This window comes from Schistocerca cancellata, chromosome 7 (genome assembly GCF_023864275.1).
Source record: "Schistocerca cancellata isolate TAMUIC-IGC-003103 chromosome 7, iqSchCanc2.1, whole genome shotgun sequence".
Classification (NCBI taxonomy): domain Eukaryota; kingdom Metazoa; phylum Arthropoda; class Insecta; order Orthoptera; family Acrididae; genus Schistocerca; species Schistocerca cancellata.
The window spans coordinates 157007049-157015604 of record NC_064632.1 but is presented as its reverse complement, the minus strand read 5'-3'; positions in this window follow the sequence as shown (position 1 = coordinate 157015604).

Sequence of the window (8556 nt, the reverse complement as noted above, 5' to 3'; positions counted from 1 at the left end):
GGATTCACAAATACGTCGAACCTCTTGTGGGAATCTCAGAGTAGCGAATAGTGAGCAAATTGGTCAGGGACTGCGGATAGGGCGCGCTCGGTAGAAATGTGGATCGGCCGTGAGTCGTGTCGAGATAGTCTGCGCAGCTGCGATAACACTGTGACCCAGATGGCGCAGTCGCTAACGCACCTGCCTAGTAAGCAGGGGATACCGGGTTCAAAACCTCATCCAGTACACATTTTCGTTTGTCGCTGCTGATTCGGTGTAATGTCGTACTGCAACTGACAGCATTGACCCACTTCAGTTTACAAACAATGTTTTACAGCTTTGGATTCTGTGTGATGTCTGTTGTTTCGCACATGTCCGAAAGAACAGACACCACGCAGTCATATAACCCGAAAGTGTTGCCAGTGCGATGTGTTTTTCTTAGTCACAAATGTACTTGCTTACTGAAACGTCACCATGTGTTTCCGATAACGGCCAAGGGAAGTAATATCATGGTTGGCAGTCGAACGCCACACGTCAGTCACCAACAAAGGCGTCCGCAAGTGGGCAGAGGATTTTTTTTTGGGGAGGGGGGGGGGGGGGTGTTACAAGAGGAGGCACATAATCTCTCCTGGAATTTGAAGAATTCTAACACAGGCTGTTCACAGGATGGTATGCCTTTTCTTAGAGGTGGTGGTGATTTTGACGTTGTGCTGCATTCGAGGCCGATGAGACGATTTGGAAAACATTGTCAAAATACAGGACCCAAATTATTCTCTGTCCCTTCCTCTTACAATTTTTATCGAGCTTGAGAAATAGACCACTCCAGCACTCTGGCGCTCGAATTCCGATGCCTGTTCTCAGCATAAAATAAATGGTTCAAATGGCTCTGAGCACTATGGGATTTAACATCTGAGGTCATCAGTCCCCTACAGCTTAGAACTACTTAAACCTAACTAACCTAAGGACATCACACACATCCATGTCCGAGGCAGGATTCGAACCTGCGACCGCAGCAGTCGCGCGGTTCTGGACTGTCTAACATTCTGCGTGGTGTCTGTTTGTTCTATATCGTGTCTCCCTACCACTTTCGCGCAACGACGCTCTGAGTGTGTTTTTTAGGGAATTGACTAGTTTGAACCTGGGACCTGTTGCTGGCAAGGAGACGCCAGACCACACATGACATGTAGAGTTCAGAAGAGTTCAGTGAGACTAGCGATGATATCACCAAATACTTAATGATTTCAGCGTCAGCTCCACTGCACTCCCTGTAAAAGAATCTTAATACTAACTAAATTTAGTGGAAGGGGTTCAAGGCTTTCCTATTTTTAGTTAGCTGGTAAAATAACGTCGAAAAAGCAGTTCAGTTTACCGTTGGAAATTTTATTCTACTCACAAAACATTGTTTATAAGTTGCACTATTGATAAAAGGAAATGTTTTAATACAGGATGATAAAAACCAACTGCGTTCAACAAAAATGTGAACGAATATTCCTTGAGTGGGTTTCCAAGTTCTACAATCAATCGAAAGATGACCTATGCCATATCACATCTACAATCTAGGTTTAAATTAAGTTTCACAAGAGCGAAAACTATCAAAATGGTCTACAGTGACCCTCAATTATCTTTAATTACTTATCTAACTTGTCGTAAATTACAGTGGCTGATGTGGCTTCTCAATAACTATATAACAGAAAAATCATCGCGTTTCAGATTTTTACTTCAAGTGGCAAATGTGAACACCATGAGCTTTAATTGACGATCGACACTAGTATTACGCAAAAAGGGGGTGTACAGATGAGACTTCTGCAGTTCTGAGTGAAGCTTTATGCGCTGTTATGCGGCATCGCGTGCGTTCATTACCTTGTCGGTGTTCGTCAGGGGGCGCCGGGCAGCACAGCTCCGCTCACCTCGCCGTCTCGGAACCAACTCCCTCCTAACTTCTCCTTACTACAATTTACCGAAGTTGGTTTAAAAAAACTATCTGGCTGTGTTTTCATGTGACCAATCAGGGTCTCAATGTTAACCTTAAGCTCCGACTACAAAAATTCTGTCTATCCAGTGAGAAGCGTTATACTTTTCGTGGTGCGGCAATATTTTTAAAGTTTGCAACGTAACAGAGACGCGAAAAAGTCTCACGCTAAAACTTGCAGCTGGTGTGGTCCCTTTTGGTGTTATCGTAAGATGTATACTGTTCTTCTGGAGGGCTCTAGCTTTTAACATCGGCAAGGGGGTGGTATTAGCGGTTTGCTGGCGACGTGGGTGTCCATCCCTTGTCGTAGGGCCATTTAGCTTAACACGGTTCTGCTCTCGGCTTCTGTTCTCGTTTCTCTCCTCGGAACTGCGTTTGTCTCACGGTGGGAAGGTATGACATGCATTTAGGCATTCTTGTGTTAGTCTGTGGTATTCCGTTTGCTCACTCGTTATTCGTATTACTTTGGTTAATTTAATGTCACGATTTATTCGGAGCTATGTGACATACTACTGGATTTGCTTATCATGTCAGGGTTTTCATGGAAGGTGTTGGATTTGCCTGACACCTTACAACTGAAGCGCCTAGAACCGCTCAGTCATAGCGGCCGGCAAAATAAATATGGCTGTAGTGTGCCAGCCCATTAACCTTCCGTAGTTCCACAAGGTCACTCCTCCTCCTCCTACGGCACAGTTTAGTCACACAGTAGTTTACCATCACTCACTATGTTTACATGCGCACATCTTCCGAAAGGCGAAAACCGGATTTCGGAAACCGGTTTTTGTTGTCGTGTTAACATGTTAAGGTATCACGCGCACCTGGTAGCCCAGTTAAGTACGACTTGTGGAAAACAGCTGAACCAGTTTCTGATTCAGTCAACGCAATCATTATTTCTCTTCAGTTAAATATTGCAGTAGACAGCTTCTTCCTCAGTCTGAGTTTCTGCATCTCCTTCATTGCACAATAAGTACATATTAACCAAATATTCTGAAAGCAAGACGTAACTTGACAACCCAAGCACGTATCAAAACCAGTTGCGTTTACATGGAAGCGGGAACCGATAGCAGAATTGGAAAACAGGCAACCAGAAGCGGATTTCCAGAATCGTTTTTTAAGTGTTTACATGACCACCCAGAAGTCGTACTGGAAAATCTGTTTACATAATCCGGTTTTGGGACTCCCATATAAACGGGGTGTGTTTGTGGTTAAAGAAGACACGTTACGACTTCCTGAGTCCACGTTCAGTTTTTCGATCACAGAGCGATTGTAGAAGACTTTGAAGAATATGATCTGGCTACACCATTGGTGTGTGCATTTGTACCTCATCAATGGAGCAGAATACCATTTTCTGTAGTAGAAGAGATAAAAAAGTACACTATGTGATCAAAAGTTTCCGGATACTCTCAAAAACATACGTTTTTCATATTAGGTGCATTGTGTGCCACCTACTACCAGGTACTCCATATCAGCGACCTCAGTAGTCATTAGATATCTGAGAGAGCAGAATGGGACGCTCCGAGGAACTCACGACCTTAGAACGTGCTCAGGTGATTGGGTGTCACTTGTGTCATACGTCTGTACACGAGATTTCCATACTCCATCCCTCGGTCCACTGTTTCGGACGTGACAGCGAAGTGGAAACGTGAAGAGACACGTACAGTACAAAAGCGTACAGGCCGACCTCGTCTGTTGACTGACAGAGACCGCCGACAGTTGAAGAGGGTCGTAATGTGTAATATGCAGACATCTATCCAGACCATCACACAGGAATTCCAAACTGCTTCGGGATCTCCTGAAAGTACTATGACAGGAGGGAGGTGAGAAAACTTGGATTTCATGGTCGAGCGGCTGCTCATAAACCACACATCACGCCAGTAAATGCCAAACGACGCCTCGCTTGGCGTAAGGAGCGTAAGCATGGGACGATTGAACAGTGGAAAAACGTTGTGACGAATTACGGTACACAGTGTGGCGATCAGATGGCAGGGTGTGGGTATGGCGAATGCCCGGTGAACGTCATCTGCCAGCGTGTGTAGTGCCAGAAGTACAATTCGGAGGAAATGGTGTTATCGTGTGGTCATGTTTCTCATGGAGGGGTCTTGCACCCCTTGTTTTTTTGCGTGGCACTATCACAACATAGGCCTACATTGATGTCTTAAGCACCTTCTTGCTTCCCACTGTTCAAGAGCAATTCGGGGATGGCGATTGCATCTTTCAACACGATCGAGTACCTACTCGTAATGCACGGCCTGTGGCGGAGTGGTTACACGACAATAACATTGCTGAAATGGACTGGTCTGTACAGAGTCCTGTCCTGAATCCTACACAACATCTTTGGGATGTTTTTGAACGCCGACTTCGTGCCAGGCCTCACCGACCTACATCGATACCTCTCTTCAGTGCAGCACTCTGTGAAGAATGGGCTGCCATTCCGCGACAGACTTTCCAGTACCTGATTGAACGTATGCCTGCGAGAGTGGTGGCTGACATCAAGGCTAAGAGTGGGCCAACACCATGTTTAATTACAGCATTACCAATGAAAGGCCCCACGAACTTGTAAGTCATTTTCAGCTAGGTGTCCGGATACTTTTGATCACATAGTGTGTGAAAAATCGAAAAGATGTCCAAGAAATAGGGTCTTCTCTAGCTTCATGTGTTGCAGCACACTGCGGGTGGCTTCGCTGTACAACAATGTGTGAAACGGCGGGGGCAGTTGGCGAGGAGAGCTAGTGAGTGGCAAGACTCATTTTGGTTCAGCTCTTGGCTGTTAGGAATCGAGTATGCTGACAATTTGTGATTGTTGTGGGAGGTTTCTCATATTCATCTTATCGGATGCAAGCCTAGCTTACACTTTAGCCGCCGAATAACTTTAAAAAGTAGCTTTCAAAACATCTTTTGTTAGTCTGTGAATTAAAAAAAATCAAAGGCATGAAAATATTGCAATAGGATAACAAATGAAGCTTCGTAAGCTAAGAGTGGTGGCTTAAGTTAAAGAAGCGTTTTTAAAATTTATTTCCTGTTTCTCCATTTTTATGACTGTTAACGGTAGCATTTTAGCTAGTTATTTTATTGTTATTGTCGAGTTTTCTGATATAAAAAATGGGTGAGTATGGAATCTTGCCCCCTCTTGTCTAAATTTCTGTGGACTCCCATGGTCGCCAATGCCATACATAACACAACAATTACACATTGTCACACACTTTAAAAACATTTATTTAGAGTAAAATACGCTTGAATCCACTTTTCGTCTTAAAGAATCACTATCTACTTTGATTCTGATGTTTCATTCTTTCATAAAAAATTATGTTGTTTTTTAAGCTACGTCCACTCGTTCGCACAGATGACGACTTGGTTGTTGTGGCACGTTCTAAAACCAAATCCCGTAGAGGGCACTATTTTTTTCATAGTTCCCTTGCTAACTTTGCAGTCCAGTTCTGTGCTACAGAGGTCGCTACGCTTTGCCAAGTTATTATTTCTTTGTATTGTTCATAATATCGTAGAAACAGATTTATACATTTCTTCAACGTGATATTTACTCTTGTTTTGTGCTTCACTTCTAGAGACTTGAATCCCACTTCGCTCAAAATCTTTCTATCCTTCTGCAAATTGTACACTTACTCAATTTGAACACATCGGTTGCATCACGTTTTCGTCAGCGTCGTTATTCTTATCTTCTTATTGAAAAACAAATTTAGTGACGTTAATAGCAAGCTGTAGCGGCTCCAACAAAGAAGTTCCCACGATCACTTCCCATGCTTGCACTTGTGAAATAGCAACGCTTACTGCTTTGAACTGAAACCTGTATGTACATAGTCCCGTGATCAAGTTAGTTACAGCTACGGCCAGATACACGGCTCATTTTGTCGAGTGTAGGCAATATAGGGTGAGCCAAAGAGGACTTTACAACTTTGGAATGGTATAGACATGTATTGAGATAACTTACAGAACCGGTAGATGTGTCATTTTGTAGCAAACAACCTCAAATTTGATTCACGTAGTGCATCAGTAGCCCATTCCGCTACCAGGAGCGCCAATAGAGTGCACAATAAAAATGGCTACTTTCACTGGTGTGAGTGTGCTTACTATGTGTTTTGGTTTCATGAAACGAACTCTGCAACAACTGTTCCACATATCGATGAAGATGACCGAGATGGGATGGTTTAGTACCGGAAAGACTGTGTACCACCTCATTTCCTCGTCGATAATCGGTCCCACGTAGGAGGATTGGCCGTGACAGACCAATCGCATGGCCACCTCGCTCCCCAGATTTGACATCACTGGATTTCTTTCTCTGGGGTTTCATTAAAGACTGTATGTTCACTATATGATCAAAAGTATCCGGACACCTAGCTGAAAATGACTTACAAGTTCGCGGCGCCCTCCATCGGTAATACTAGAATTCAATTTGGTGTTGGTCTACTCCTAGCCTCAATGACTTCTTCCACTCTCGCAGGCATACGCTCAATCAAGTGCTGGAAGGTTTCTTGGGAAATGGCAACCCATTCTTCACGGAGTGTTGCACTGAGGAGAGGTATCCATGTCGGTCGGTTAGGCCTGGCACGAAGTCGGCGTCCCAAAACATCCCAGATGTGTTCTATAGGATTCAGGTCAAGACTCTGTACAGACCAGTCGATTTCAGGGATGTTATTGTCGTGTAACCACTCCGCCACTGGCCGTGCATTATGAACAGGTACTCGATCGTGTTGAAAGATGCAATCGCCATACCCGAATTGCTCTTGAACAGTGGGAAGCAAGAAGGTGCTTAAAACATCAATGTAGGCCTGTGCTATGACAGTGCCACGCAAAACAACAAGGGGTGCAAGCCCCCTCTGTGAAAAACACGACCATACCGTAACACTATCGCTTCCGCACACCCTGACATCGGATCGCCACATTGTGTACCGTGATTTGTCACAACTTCCACTGTTCAATCGTTCAATGTTTACGCTCCTTATAGCAAGCGTGGCGTCGTTTGGCATTTACCGGCGTGACGTGTGGCTTATGAGAAGCTGATCGACCATGAAATTCAAGTTTTCTCAGCTCCCGCCTAACTGTCACAGTGCTTGCAGTGGATCCTGATGCAGTTTGGAATTTCTCTGTGATGATCTGGATAGATGTCTACATATTACACATTACGACCCTCTTCAACTGTCGGCGGTATCTGTCAGTCAACAGACGCGTCCCTTCACGTTTCCACTTCACTATCACATCGGAAACAGTGGACACAGCGATGTTTAGGAATGTGGAAATCTCGCATACAGACGTATGACCCAAGTGACACCCTATCACCTGAGCACGTTCGAAGTCTGTGAGTCCCGGGAAGCGCCGCATTCTGCTCTCTCACGATGTCTAATGACTCCTGAGGTCGCTGATATGGAGTACCTGGCCGTAGGTGGCAGCACAATGCACCTAATATGAAAAACTGAGGGTTTCCGGATACTTTTGATCACTTAGTGCATGTTCCTCCCCGATCAAACAATTTAGCCGACCTGAAAAATCGAATCTACCTTGCCGTTGCGTACGTTACGCCCGATTTGCTGCAACGAATGTGGGAAGAAGTTGATTATCTATGGGATGTTTTCCACAGCAGAAATTGTAATCATATCCACTCAAAATGACACTTTATATCTTTATGTGAAACTTGAGGTTGCCGGCCGAAGTGGCCGTGCGGTTCTAGGCGCTACAGTCTGGAACCGGGCGACCGCTACGGTCGCAGGTTCGATTCCTGCCTCGGGAATGGATGTGTATGATGTCCTTAGGTTAGTTAGGTTTAATTAGTTCTAAGTTCTAGGCGACTGATGACCTCAGAAGTTAAGTCGCATAGTGCTCAGCGCCATTTGAACCAAACTTGAGGTTGTTTGCTACAAAATGACACAGCTACTGATTCTGTAAATTATCTCAATAAATTTCTGTATCATTCCAAAGTTGTATAGCGCTTTATGACTCATATTGTATAACGTGTGTCCATATGTAAATGTGATTACAGTTATACGTAAAGAAATGTTAATAACAACATTATAATTTCGTTTTTATGGAACACTATAACTAAAAATAATTGCCATTGACATTAATACACCGAATACAGCGGGCAGGAAGGGCGGGGAGGCTTCAGTGCGGACCAGGGCCGTCTAACCTGCGTCTCACGAGCTGCGTGCAATCTAAAGCAAGTATCAGTGTTGCCCAAGAAGTGAGCAACTATCACAAGATCAATGAAATAAAAAGTACGTAAAATTCCGTTTATGTTAAGTTATCATAAGCTATTTTCAATTTGAAACTCTCGCCACACGATGATATTCACTTATTTGTTCATCTCGTTCTTAACATTGCAGTCCCTACTGTATTTGAACACACAGAGTCTCGTTCTTATAACCGGCCAATCAGTTAAACGAGTTGATCTGTTATCTTATGCCTACTTCAGTTGCAACTGTAGAACTAGAGATTTGGAGATGTATACCGAAATGTGTGCCAGAACCTGATGATGCCAGCGGGTTGGTAGATTTTGGATTTTTGGTAGATTGCTCATTTAGGAGACTTAAACAGTAGTTTTTAAGGTAGAAATCTACCTATCAGTACAATGTTTCAAACAATAAACGCATTCTAAATGAAAC